At 44.1% G+C, this 14,192-nt stretch overlaps 1 protein-coding gene across 1 annotated transcript in view; it reads right to left on the bottom strand.

The window, feature by feature from the left end:
• BRINP2 (BMP/retinoic acid inducible neural specific 2) overlaps positions 1–14,192 on the bottom strand; it is a 541,560-nt gene that overhangs the window by 118,804 nt on the left and 408,564 nt on the right. The window lies entirely within an intron of this gene.

The following is a 14,192-nucleotide window of genomic DNA, read 5'->3' as shown; positions in this document are numbered from 1 at the left end:
TGAATGTTTTATTATATATTTATTTATCTGGATATCAAATGTTCTTAACATCATACATCGCAGCAAGATGGACGTTTGCGACCAGACATCTCTATACCAGATTAACTTTCTGAAAAATGTGTCGTGAAAGAGAGAGTTAACTGTTTGTAACATTGATGCTGTGGTAGAATAGCCTCATTAGAATGCGAAAACAATTAAATGTCCCCACACAAATATGTTTGCCCCTCCCACAGAGTCTCTGAAGTTAGCTCCTCTCAGAACATTTGAAAAGGTTAGACGCACTCCCCTCAAGGCCCCTGAAATGTTAGCCTAGGTGCAATGCATCCTATCACAAGAAGAAGAAGAAGGGGTTGCTGGGAAAGCGCATATGGAAAAGAAATATTTTCAGAGCAAACACCAGATCCTGGTCGTGTTGGTCTTTATGGAACACCACATCCTTCTTCTTCATCTGCTCGGTCTGTCCGGTGCTGCATTGAACACTGCTCCCACTACAACCTTGGCGTGCACTTCCTGATCCCCTCGCAGTATCTGCTGTCTGACAGCCACTTGAATATGCAGGACCTGGGCGCTGTCAGTGTGTTGATGGCTGTTCTTTCTGTCATGCAGTCGGTCACCACCATGAGGTTAGTAGCGTACACAGCATAACTCTGCACAGCTAAACTGCTGGGGCCAGATTATCAAAGATTAGCGCCAGTTTCTAATTATCATTGGAATGCGTTGGTGTTTTAGGTCACTCAGTTTATGCACATTTTACCTGTCCTCTGCGCCTCTTCTTTTAGCGCGGGCCTAGTATTATCAACACTGTTAGTGTTTGCTCTGCGCAAAGCTATTATCATAGGCCCCTCTGCAGCGCTTTATTCCGCCAATGCTGAGATGGCGTAATGATTGCTTCGTGCTATAGTTGTAACGGCCTCAGAAGCCGATCTTAAGAAGTCGGTTTGTATAAATTCAGTGGGAATAGCATCAGGGCACGCGTCAATCATGCATGCTGGTGGACGTGTTCTCCAGTAGTTATTTTATGTTGAAGGATATACCGTGCACTATCACCACCTGAGTGGTCCCCTGATGCTCTGGCGGATCGGAAAAGCAAGAGGGTATGGGTACATCAGTAAGACTGAGTGGGTAAAAGTGCATGTGAGGATTCAGTTCGGTTTGCGCCGTTTGCTGCGCGCGCTATAAAACAGTGCTAAGTACAATAATTTCAAAAAAGTGACCACATGCAAATCAGCGCTTAAAAGCATTAATGGCCCCAGCAGTTTAGCTGCACAGAGTTCAGCTGTGTCAGCTACTAATCTCGAAACAGTTTAGCACTGATTTGCATGTGATCGCTTGTTTGCAATTATTGTACTTAGCGCCTTTTTATAGCACAGAGTGACCACACTAGAAATGCAATTATCAAAGAGGCGCTAAGTACCACTTTCATAATCGCCAAACCTAGCACTTAATAATGATAATGAGAAGGGCAGCTGACCTCACTGGCAGCATGGCGAAAGCTCACTGTAGTACATTTGGCCAGACAGTAAAGCTTTTCTTTACCTAACAACTGATACTGAATGGCAGCAGTAAAAAAAAGCTTTCTGAGGGCATTGTTATAATGCGGCTACACACATCATCAAAACAAGCCTAACATTCTTCCCATCTCTCTCCTCATTCAGCTGCTTCCTGGGAAAGCGTGTCCGCCCTCTGTGTCCTGTGCATTGGCCGCGCGTCTCCTAGAGTAAAAACAAGCGCACAGAAGGCATGTGGCACTTTCTCACACATAAACCCGATTTGTGAGCCAAATGTTGGCAATGTTTTCTGTGTTTGCCTATGCTGTATGTGGGCTACCTAACAGCAGGCGGCATTACAGTTTGTCTTCCCCAGTTTAAGAGCGTGCACAGGACAAGTAAGCATTTACATTCAGTAACCTGCGGAAACAGGTTTTCCTATAACATGTAGGGCTAAGTATAAAAGGTGCACACCTTTTATTACTTTTAAAAATCTATAACAAAACATGTTCCTTTTAGCAGATTGTCAATAAGAGCCGTTCCCCCTTTCTGGACAAGAGGTTTCTGTGGTCCTGTGGTATGTCACAGGCCTCACCGTGGAGCGACCAGTGTTCGAATCTTGGCCGTGGAGCATTAAGTAACAATTACTATATTTAATAATTAGTGGAGAACACGTCCACCAGCATGTGTACCCTGAGCCCTGATGCTATTCCCACTCCATTACTCAAGGTGTCAGTGTTTATACAAAGCCACCGTATAACGAGCAACATTACGCCATCTCATCATTGGGGGAATAATGCGCTGCAGAGGGAGCTAAGACAATAGCGTTGTGCAGAGAAAACACTTTGGCCCTGTTTCATTGAATCTTTAGCACGGTGCAAACACCCTGATTCACAGAGCACTGCATCCGTTTTCTTGCGGTGCAAAGTGACTTTGCACTGACTTTGTACTGGTGCTTGTTGGCAGTGCAAAGCCACTTTGCAGCTTGCTAAAAATGTCATGAATCAGTCCCTCATAGTGTTCATAATTACAAGGCCAGCGCCTAGAAAAGATAAGTAGAAAATGGCGCTCCAAATGGCAGAGGAACACAAATGAAAAGCGCTAACCTTTGGCCAGAGTGCGCCACGGAAAATGCGCATTTCCGCCACAGCCTTCCTCTGGGGTGAACTTTACATATAAAGGGGTTCAGTGGGGCCTTGTTGTGGATCACAGTAAGGAGATGTTCCGTACTGCATGGAACAGTGCTGAGGGTGCCTGGAAACGTGCTCTGCCTCGCCAACACTGCAATACGGCTGGTTTTAAATACAAAGTTGTGTGGGCCAACATGGACTCCTTTCAAAATTCATCGTAATGTAGAGTTGGCAGTTTTCTTTGTGCAAACTTCTGGTCCAAAGAGTCCCAGTTTGCCACCATTTCTCCTAAAAGTGTCCTGCAGGTGCAATTTGAACAGTTTTTCATAACATGACTCAAGATGAAAGTCGGAATTGTGGGTACTTATTCTTTGTCCTATATTTCTGGGACAGCCCGGCCACGGCCGGTAATTGTGTTATAAGCGCTCCATTTTTTGGCTAGAATCGGTCACTTTGCGATTAATGGCTTTTTCAGCAATGCGTCTGCTCTTATTAGAGGGATTCAGGCCACCTGGTTGTTCCATCTTTCTCTCACGCCTGCTGGTCTTGAGGCAGTGAGTTCAGTGCCTGCGGCGCTGTGTGTTGCCCGAGGGCCTCATAAGCTACAGGAATGTTCACGTTGTATACCAGAGAGCCCGCTATGTGCCCATAGGCAAGCAGAGGCAAAGTCTGCCTCTAATTGCCTGTCTCGCCCTGGGGGCTGCCTGCCACAGCAGCATACGGTGGTGTTCACGGCTGGCACGGGCAGCGGTGCTCTGAGCCCCCGAGGTTTTAACATCCCACCATGGATGAGCGAGGGGCAGGAATCTTCTCTGCTCTCTGCACCTGCTCTCATGAGGATGCTGGCGTTCTGCAGATTTTCAGCTGATGAAGAGGCTGATATAAGATATCTCCAGTGCAGATGATGAGTTTTGACTATAAAAGTTGTGTTTTTATAAAGTGCATCGAGAGAAATCGAGCGAACATCTGTTGATGTCCGTTGTAACTCCCTGTTTTAGATAATAGCAAATAAAACAGTATTAAGTTTTGCCAACTTCCTGAGTTGGTTTGATTATTGATGTTTGAGTAAATTCTGCATCCCCGTCCATCTTTAAGTATTGCTACCTCATCGTAAAGGGCCCTAGGTAGATGGGTTCATGTGGTAGCAGAGGTAGGATGGTTAAAAATCCATTGACTTAGTAGGCTTTAAGGGTCTTGGAAATATCGGCTGTCCTCCGCCTTTTGGCTGGAGGACCGCAAGGCTTCCTGTGGGTAGCGCCTGAAAAGGTCTTGCAAGACAACGGAGACAGGTGGGACGGATCCCTCTTTCACAGAATTCGTCTCCCAGTTTCTAAAGGCAGCTGAGCGGACCGAAGGCAAAGGTGGCCGGTTGAGGAGGAAACGATCCCCGGGGTCAGGAGCTGAAAAGCAAGTGGTGAGTAGATTCAGAAATGTGGGAAAAAACAATGTATGCATATTAGGTGGGGAAAGTGATAATGGGGAGAATGTAGCACAGGGTTGGTGGGGTATTTAGTGAATGACAAAGAGCCTTGAGTAGAAGTATTTAGTTAAGGACGAGGAGCGTCATAGATTGAGCCCATTAATCCTACGTCCAGGGATGTCTAGAAGAAGTTATTTTAAAATTCAAGTGGCTATGAACTAACAAGGTTCACTAAGGAAAATAGCTTACACTCCGATCTGACTAATTTTAGGGGCAAGAGTAGCCACAAGGAGCGTTGGCAGACATATATGTTGGGGCCGGCCAGTTTGTTTGTATATTGTATGTGTTGTATGTGTTAAGGAAATGATGAAATGTCAAAGAACGACAACCGATAGATTGTGGTAAAAGGTTGAGAGTAGGTTATTTATTTATTTAGTTACTAATGATATTAATTGAATAGGTACATTAAAGAGAAGTGAGACATAGAGGTTTGGAGCGGCGACGATTGGTGCACGCTCATATTGTATTGTTTTTCTGAAACATATTTTTTGTGTAAAATAACGGTACGTATTGACAGTCGATTGTGACTTGTCATGATGGAGGATGTTACTCCTCTCAAGCACCTGTGCAAACAGATGCCAAAGCACGCATCCAAGCTTAAGCAGTTTAGGGCAGAATGGGTTAAGGGCACGGCAGATAAAATGTTCATGCCATGCCCACAAGCGGGATCACCGTCAAAAGCAGTTTTGCAACACATGACCACATACCTGCACACTGCGTACACAGGAAAGAAGTTAGAAAAAAGGTTAGCTAAATGTACCAGGAGGAATGGGAGGACCCACCTCCTGAACACCGGATGCTTAACCAATGTAAAGAGGGGGTGTTGAACCTTCTGCTCCCCCTACCGTGCCTGAAGTAAATGGCGATAGTATGAAAATGAAGGATTATATCCATTAAGAGAGCTTAAAGCACTAACAGGATACAGTAATCCGATACATGAGCCACCTGCATATAGCAGTGATGAGAGCCCAGAGAGAACTCTAGAAAGAGACGTGATTTCTAAAGTCCCATGGGACAAAGAGAAAAGTCAGCGATCAAATGTGACTCTAGATATAGGACGAGAAATCAAGAGATGGAAAGGAGAAAAGGACAAAGCTGACGAGATAGCGTTCATACAGAACGAATAGATGGGAGTTCAGATATTGCTCAAACTTGATGGGAAGAGCATCGAGGAAGTATGGCAAGGGGTAGATCAATACGAGCAAGATAAAAAAGACAGGGAACGATTGAAAGAAGATGAGTCTAAAAGAAAGAGTAGACAAAGATGGGAGCAAATGTATCAGGAAGAATAGTTAAGAAAGGAGGAAAGAGCAGAAGAACAAAGAAAATATGACAATAGACATAGAGCAATTAAAGAGCGAGACAGGCTAGAAAAGAAAAGAGAAGAAGAGGAAGAACAGAAATTAAGAGACATAAGAATACAGAGACGCAAAGACAACGAGGTGCATAGGGCAAATGAGCGAAGAGAAGTGAAAAGACAGGAAGAGGAAAGGGTTAGGGAGGAAGCAAAGAAACAAAGAGATTTTGATGAGGAAATGGAACGAAAGAGAAGGCAGAGGACATGCAACATTGATCGCATTGAAAGAGAATTAATGAGTCCAGTAGTAATATGGGAGGACATCGAGGAGTTCCTTCAATCACGAGAACCTATGCCAGGACCCTCTCGAGTAAATCTAGAGGAGAATTTTGAGATATGAAATATCAGAGACAGAATCGACAAGGCTTATCAATAGATGAGGGCAAAAGGTGAATCGAGAAATAAAGGGAAAGACAATAGATCTCAAAGTACCCAGTCACGAGGCAAGGAGGGAGGCCTGTGCAGCCTCGAGCATAGAGCCTTGTCTTTGGACAGGCTAACACTAAACAGGGATGACAAGGAGGACAGCCATACAAGTTGGGGACAAGATATGTCAGATGAAGAAAGGGAACCCTTCAATGGGGTGGAAGACGTTTGTGTGTGTGGTCCAGAGAGATGTTTTCAGACGGACAAGGAAGTGAGTTGGGTGGATTTGGACATGCCTAAAGAAATGTCACCAGAGCCTATAGTGTGGCCAGAGGGACCTAGACAGCGGCCTCTTAGTGAGAGGGGGGAATCGCCACAATACGTGAGCAGGCTGAGGTCATTATGAGGAACAAGGCGATCAGGAACCATTGTTCCTGCTATGAACAGGCAGACAATGAAAGACGATTGTGATTTTGGGATTTCACAATTTCCCTTGTTAGAAAAGGAAGGTCCAGACCACAGTATATCCCATGGCCCCAAATGGATAAAAATAATCTAAGTTGTAAGCTCCCGAGTTTGACTTCGGGGCTGGGAAATGGATCTATGAATTAGAAAAAATTACAGGAGGAAACATGTGAGCAATAGGGGACAGTAAAGGATCTTCTAGCAGCTATTCCTGGGGAAAGGCCTGATAACATTTGGACAAGAGCAGGATACACACGTTTTACAGCAGAGAACATAGTGCATGATGGAACACTGTTTAATAATTTCAGAGCTGCAGTCTGGAAAGTGCTTAGAGTACAATATCCTGATACATCAGATATGGGCGCAATTATGGCACGTAAGATGCCTGAAGGTGAAGATCCGCTTGCTTACATTCAGAATTTTCAAGAGCAGTGATCTTTGGAAATGTGGGAGCCATGGGGAAAATCAATACCTGTATTCTATCATATTCTGTATCAAGGATTGCTAGACCGGGTACAGAGACAACTCATGAAGCTTTTGGGTATGGAGGCAAAGCCATGGCCAGAAATACAGCTGACCATTGTGCACCATTTCCAATTATTGCACGAGAAAAATCGAAAGAGGGAAGATGCTAGGAAGATCGAGGAAGCTAAATTAGTACAGAAGAAGGTGTCAAAATATGCTATAGAAGGCGCAATGCTGACTAGTGGAGAAGAGCCAGGATCACGGCAGACAACAGGTATGCCACAGGTGAATAACCAACCACAGTCGGATCAAGGAGGGAACAGATTTATGCCAAGAGGCAGAGAAGGCTTCCGCAGAAAAGGAGGCTTTCAGAATAATCAGGGACATTTTCAAAATAACAAAGGTGGTTTACAGAATATGCAAAATGATAATCAAGGCATGCAGAGAGGGCAAGTTAGGAGATTCCCTCCTGTGTGTTTGACAGGTGGAATGACAGGACACTTGAGTGAACATGTGGGAGCCAAGGGTATGTACAAAATGGGCAATTCTCAAGAGGGGGGACAGTTTATCCTCCAGCATATAGCCCACAAAGTAAGGATGGGTTTGCCCAAGATCAGACAGTGTATCAAGCAACAGTGCCACAAACACAACAGGCTTTGCAACCCCAGGAAGCACCATTGAATCTGCTGCAATGGCAGTCACAGCATGCACCCATGCGAATTCAGCAGAGCACAAACACAGGACAGCTATTGACTCCTAGAGTAGGGGGTTTCACCGTCATGGCAGGAAATCCTGTTACATGTATGGGAATAAGTATGTACCCACAATAGTACAGCTCACAGGGTGACTTGATGTGTTCACTAATGTCAGTGACACCAAATCCTCAAGAGGAACTGAGGGTTGACGTTACTATAGGAGACAAATCCTTTTCTTTGTTAGTAGCCACAGGGAGAACTCGCTCATGTATACGAGAGAGAACATTTTCGTTAGCAGGTAATGCCATGCATGCTCAAGGGTTCTCTGGAGCTACAAGTAGAGTTCCTTTGACTGAGAAATTGCCAGTCTCTATAGGAAAATGTGATATGTCTGTCCCGTTGTTGTATTCAAGGCAGAAACCAGTCAATATACTGGGCAGAGATCTAACGACAAAGTTAAATATGACTATCTCCTTCATTGATGAAGGCATAGTGTGTTCAATGCCAGGAATACATTATTTAAATGTGGGTGAATTTATCATGAAATTTACTGGGCAAATAGCTCTCCGGGGAACGCCGTTAGTGCCTAAAATCTTTCACTATGGGGTATGCATTTTGTTAACATGGCTACGCGGTTTAGTGGGCAAGATTATGAGAATACCTGATGAATTTCAGTTCAGGTCACAGATACCCATGGACAAAGAGGGGGCCAGGTTTTTCCCTTGGAATTGCAGACAGCCATAGTGCGAGGAGAATTGTCCATGCTCGAAGGTTGGGAAAAGGCCAGGCCATAGAGAACAGTGATTGCTATTGGGGAAGGATATAGATTGACTGACGTCACTGACAGGGATATGTTTAGAGACGACCCGTCAGATGACGAAGTAGTGTTCGAAATGAGTATTACGTATTGGATCAAGACAGAAGGATGAGAGATTACACAGAAAATGATGATAGGGCGGCAGCGTCCCTCATTTTTTTGATGAATATATGGAGAAAGTGCGAATTTATTTATGGAATATGCAACCCTATTACGTAGGCCTATTAAAAGGGGGGAGGGGAGTCAAAATTAAATTGAAGCAAGGAGCATTTAAACGTCGAGCAAGGCAGTATCCTATGTCTCATGAGGCAGATGAGGGTATTTAATTTTTAAGACTATATCGGCCATGATGGATCAAGGCATCTTAGTGACGTCAAAGTCACCATACAATACCACAGTGTATCCTATCAAAAAATCAAAAGGGGGGTTGTGGCATTGAATTCAGGACATGAAGCCGATTAACCATATTGTAGAGGCAGAGTTTCCTCTAGTTCCAAAACCAGCAATGATACTATGTTGTATCCCAGTTGAGGTGCGATATTTCACAGTGATTGACTCCCAAAATGTGTTTTTATCAATCCTGTTGCATAAAGATTCCCAAGATCTTACTTTGTTGAAGTTTTGTCAGACTAAGCTGAAAAGTACACATTTGCCGCAGGGGTACTGTGAATCACCATCGATTTTCAATAGGGTCCTGCAGATGGACCTAAGCATTATTGATTTGCCAAATGTTGTGCTACGTAGATGATATTTTTGTCTGTAGCACATCAGAAGAAGTGTGCAGACTCAATTCAGCTAATTATTATTTTAGCAGAGAAAGGATATAAGGTGGATAAAGAGAAATTGCAGTATTGCCAAGAAGAGGTGTTGTACATAGGTAAGTTAATCACACATGAAGGAAAGAAAGTTACAACTGAAAGAGCTGAGGCGATTTTGAAAACATCAAAATCGCACACCATAAAGCAAATGCAACAGTTTTTAGGACTATGGGCCTCATCATGACTTTGGCGGTAACCCTTAAATCCGGCGATCGCGCTATTACCGCCAGATTTAAGGGTCCGCCAAATCAGGATTTCGGCAGATTTCGCCCCAGCTCTTGGCTGGGGGGAAATCCACTGAAAATGTACGCTATTACCGCCAGCTGGAAATCCGCCGGCGGTAAGAGCGCCCATTTTCCCCATTGAGCCCAATGGGGAATGGGGCATTCCCGAATGGGCTCAATGGGGAAAGGGTGGAATTACATTACTGCCAAACTCGTGATCCGGCGCTATTAGCGCCGGGGAGTTCGGCAGTAGGGCTAATACCGCCAGCGGTAATACCGCAGGCGTTTACGCCAAAGTCGTGATCAGGTGCTATGAGCCTCATTACAACTCTGGCGGTAGCCGTGCCCGTGTTAAGGGCATGGCTGCCACCAGAGTTGCATTTCTTCCAGCACCCATGAATGGGCAAGAACCGGATCATGCCGAGCTCGGCAGAAATGGTAATTGCCCATTTGCGGGTGCCGGAATCACGGGCCTCCCGATCCCCATTCTGCCCCATATGGCTGAATGGGGATGGGAAAATCGGATGCCCCGACACATACAGAGTTGTGCCGGTGCCTCCAACGTGCTCGGTTCAAGGGTGCTGTTACACCGGCGAGGAAAAACCTGGCAGGTGAAACGGCACCCACGAGCAGAGCACGTAGTATGGCGGTCTGGGAACTACGGTACCGGCATGCTTACCGGTACCGTAGTTCCCAGACCACCATGCTTGTAATGAGGCCCTATGTAATTATGTTAGAGCAGGGTTATTTGATTATAGTTCATACACAAGGCACCTGTTGCAGGCCCTGAAAAAGGCGCAGGTGAATCAGGAAATAATTGATTGTACTAGGAAAAGGAGGATGGGTTTGATGAACTAAAAAAGGCAATTTAAACAGCTCCAGTTTTAGGGATTCCCAGTTATTCTGAGGAGTTCTTTTCATTCTCGCACACAAATGGAACAGTAATGACAACAGTACTCACACAGAGAACTACAATGGGGTACAAACCTTTAGCATATTACAGAGGGATTCTGGACCCAGTTATGAGGGCTCACTTCCCTTGTGAGCAATCATTGGCAGTAGCCGCTTTCGCTGTTGAGAAATCTGCCAGCATAGTGATGGGGTGTTCCATGACGTTATTTGTTGACCATGCTTTGCATGCTGTTTTTGAAGAAACCCAAAGGTACACTGACGTTTCAAAGAGCTTCTGCTTATGCAGTGGTTATATTGAATCCAGTGATTAAAATAGTCAGGTGTAAAATGGTGAATCATGCCACGTTTGTAGCCGAACCACTGGCAGAGGATGAACAAGTGGGTGATTGCTCAAATTATGAGGAATTCTATGACGAAATCCAGAGAGTAAAGGAGAATGCTGTATCAGCTGGGGAGATTCTCTTTATTGATGGTTCTTAGAAGATCTATCAAACTGATGGAAAAGGACATTCAGGCTCAGCTGTGGTAAGACACAGAGTTAATGGGGAATTTGAAGTAGTAGTAAGTGCGAGGCTACAATCTCATTTTTCAGAACAGGCTGCAGAATTGGTGGCGCTTATTGTCACGCTCGAGAATCACGCTAACCAGGAAGTAACAGTGTACAGTGACTCCGCCTCTGTGATGTCAACTGTGCACACAGGGCTAGCACCTTGGAAAAGAAGGGGTTACCTCTGAGCGGACGGCACTCCAGTGCAACACGCTGCATTATTGGACAGGCTTATTAAAACACTACAACTCCCAGTAGCCATCGCCATAGTTAAGTGCGCAGTGCACACTAAGAGAACAGACTTTATTTCATGCGGAAACCAAGTGTCAGACGAAGAGGCCAAATGAGTTCCATATTCTTCTGATATTTTTAGTTTTGATATGCCTGATGGGAAAGAGAAAATGGTTGTGATGATGGTTGTGAATGAAAGCTTTAATCACTTATCACAAGCACAGTTATTAGAAGTTCAAGGTGGAGCTCCACAAGAAGAGAAAGAACTGTGGACCCCTTCGATGCATTGCGGCGATGAGACAGCACTGGTAAACCAGTGATGCCTGAAGCCTTATTAAGGGTGGTGCTAGAACAGCTACACTACCCTGTTCATGTCACAAGGGAGAGCCTCGCAGCACCCATCGCGGAGGACTGGTTTGTACCGAACCTGTTAGAACATGTTCATTTTTATGTAGTAAATTGCATCATATATCAAAAGTTTACTGCTGGGCAGATGCTGCGAACAGTCAGAGGAGTAATTTCTCGACTAAATGGTCCTTTTAGCATTTACATATCAATTATGTTGATATGCTGCATGTCTGTAATGGATACAGGTATACAATAGTGGTAGTGTGCTCTTTCTCAAGGTGGATCAATGCTGTTCTATGTGCACATCCTGACGCCACTTGTGCTGCTAAGTTTTTAGTCCAAGAAGTATTTCTTAGATGGGGAGTATGTGAGGTGTAGAGATAAGATTATGGCCACCATTTTGTGAATTAGGTATTTGAGAAAATTAGCTTATTGCTTAGCATAAAACATAAGTTTTCTTCTGCTTATCAGCCACAAGCGATTTAAATATGTGAGAGACTCAACGGTCTGCTCAAAGAGAGACTAGCTAAGTTGGAACTGACACTGAAAAAGGAGTGGCTGCATTGCTTGCCCCTTGGATTATATGCATTGAGAAATTAGCCTGGCTCTGACCATCACCTCACAGCCCATGAACTAGTTACAGGGAGGCAACACAGAAAGTGAAAACTCTGGGATCTATTTGGATCAAATCTGAACATGTAGGCACAGGTAAACAGACTGGTCTCTGTGTCTGCATATCATGTCAAGCTTTTATTACAAATGTGGCTTTTCCTGACGGAAAATAAAGCTGTTGGACAATAGCTAGGGCGATTATTAAAACCAAAATCAATTGCTTTAGTGATCTGTTGGTGGGCCTAGGTAAAGGTGACTGTGCCAGACTACAAGTAATCCAAAAAAGCACAGTGAGAGCAATAGCAGGCTTGAAAAGAAGAGATCACATATCAGAGGCAAAAAGAAAGCTGCACTGGTTTCCTATTGATGACAGAGTAGAGTATGGCCTGCTCTTAATAACACATAAATGCCTCACAGGGACCAGTTACAGAGTATCTAGCAGAGACACTTAGGAGAGAGTACCTGTATTGCGAGCACTCAGATCTAATGACACCAACCTGTTGGTGGTGCCAATATCTAAGGTCATCCAGGTCAGCAAAACCACCTTCTTTGCGACGGCATCCAGAGCATGCAATGCTATTCCGCCCTACCTAAGAAACATTAAATCTCATGTACATTTAAAATAGAATCTTAACACTTTTTCGGTTTAGGAAATCACTTGTGTTTAGCCCCTGTTTGACGTGCCTGTATCTGTTTGTCTGATATTGTTGTGTTGACCACCTACTTTACAGTATAGCGCCCATATGCCCTTCGGTGTGTTTTAATATTGTACCTTTTAATGGAGAATATTATACTTCCATCCCAAAACCTGCAGCTAGGAAGGCAAACAAATAGGAATAGATTGACAGCTGAGATTCAGATGATTGAGAGTCAGATGAATATGTCATCCATAGCTACTTCCTCTCCCCCAGACCAATACCACACAGGTGAGAAATGTTACTCACTAAGGGGATCGTAGCACCCTTACCCCAAGCTGGCACAGCGGGAGATGAACATGATACAACTAAAGATGGCAAGAATAAACAAACTTACATTGAAACACATCTGCATGCATTATGCACAAGTCTAATGTGCACACAACGCGAAGAGGGAGACACTAGGTCAAATATGCATCTATACACAAAGAATATTAACATGGCATCCATTTAGACATGAAGAATACTAACATAAACAATGTGTAAGTGTAATGCAACATGAACAATATGCATATATAGCTCACAAACATAGACAACAAAAGCAAATGGCAGCCATCTTTTTCAAAAGGGAAGCTGCAGTACACTTCTGAGTAAGCAAAGGACTACATGGCTTCATGAAAACTCAAAATGGTGAATTTCCAGAAATACAAATCTATGCAGAGCTTAGACAATAGCTACGCAGACCAAGCCACGCTTACTGAGCAATTAAGCAGTGTCTGAATGTCTCAGAGATAGCACAAGATAACAATTCCCAAGACAATCCATATATTCTTACATTTATTAGAAGAAAAACCAGCCTTTGTAAGACAGGTGCAGAATAATTATAGGCTCAATACCCCCACAGGGAATTGATCAAAAGTATCCCCATTGGTACAGAAAACCATAACACTCAGACAAATATTAGCTAAAATCCCCATAAAGGCTGGGTGAAACAATTCCAAATGTGGTCTCATCACACGTGACCCATAACGGAAGAACGGTCTATTCATTAGCAACAGACACAGATACCACACCTGCATCGCTCCTTATGCATATTCCTAGACACGAGATGCCACAAGATGTTTTGTTCCTCCCCTCCCTCCTGCACCCCTCTCCCTCACCTTTTGTTTTTCTCCGGCTCTACCAGAAATGTCATCAGGCCTAGTACTGTAGTAGTTGCCTGTCTGTTTCCCTTTCCTTCCCACTCCCCCCTCCCTTCCTTATCTATGTCTTAGCACTTGAACTATCTGAAATGTCATCAGGCCGAGTACGATAGTTAATTTCACATCCTTACTGTTCATGGCCTGTAAGAATGTTGTTGTATTTTCCCTTGTTCCCTCCCTTGCCTTGAAGCGCTTTGGAACACATTGTGTATAGGCGCTATATAAATAAACTATCATATCATATCATATTATACAAGGCCAACTACAGAGGAATCACCCTGGCTCATAGCCTAGGAATAAGGGACGTTAACTTTTATAATTGAAAGGAAAGCGGTCCATGGACCTCTCTCCCCCCTATTCCTGTCTGGTTCATGTCTTGACAACCTGTCAATTGTCCAAGG

The sequence above is a fragment of the Ambystoma mexicanum genome, chromosome 1q (genome assembly GCF_040938575.1).
Source record: "Ambystoma mexicanum isolate Mex_15411 chromosome 1q, UKY_AmexF1_1, whole genome shotgun sequence".
NCBI lineage: Eukaryota > Metazoa > Chordata > Amphibia > Caudata > Ambystomatidae > Ambystoma > Ambystoma mexicanum.
The sequence above is the reverse complement of the archived record's forward strand: the minus strand, read 5'-3'. Positions and strand labels throughout refer to the sequence as shown.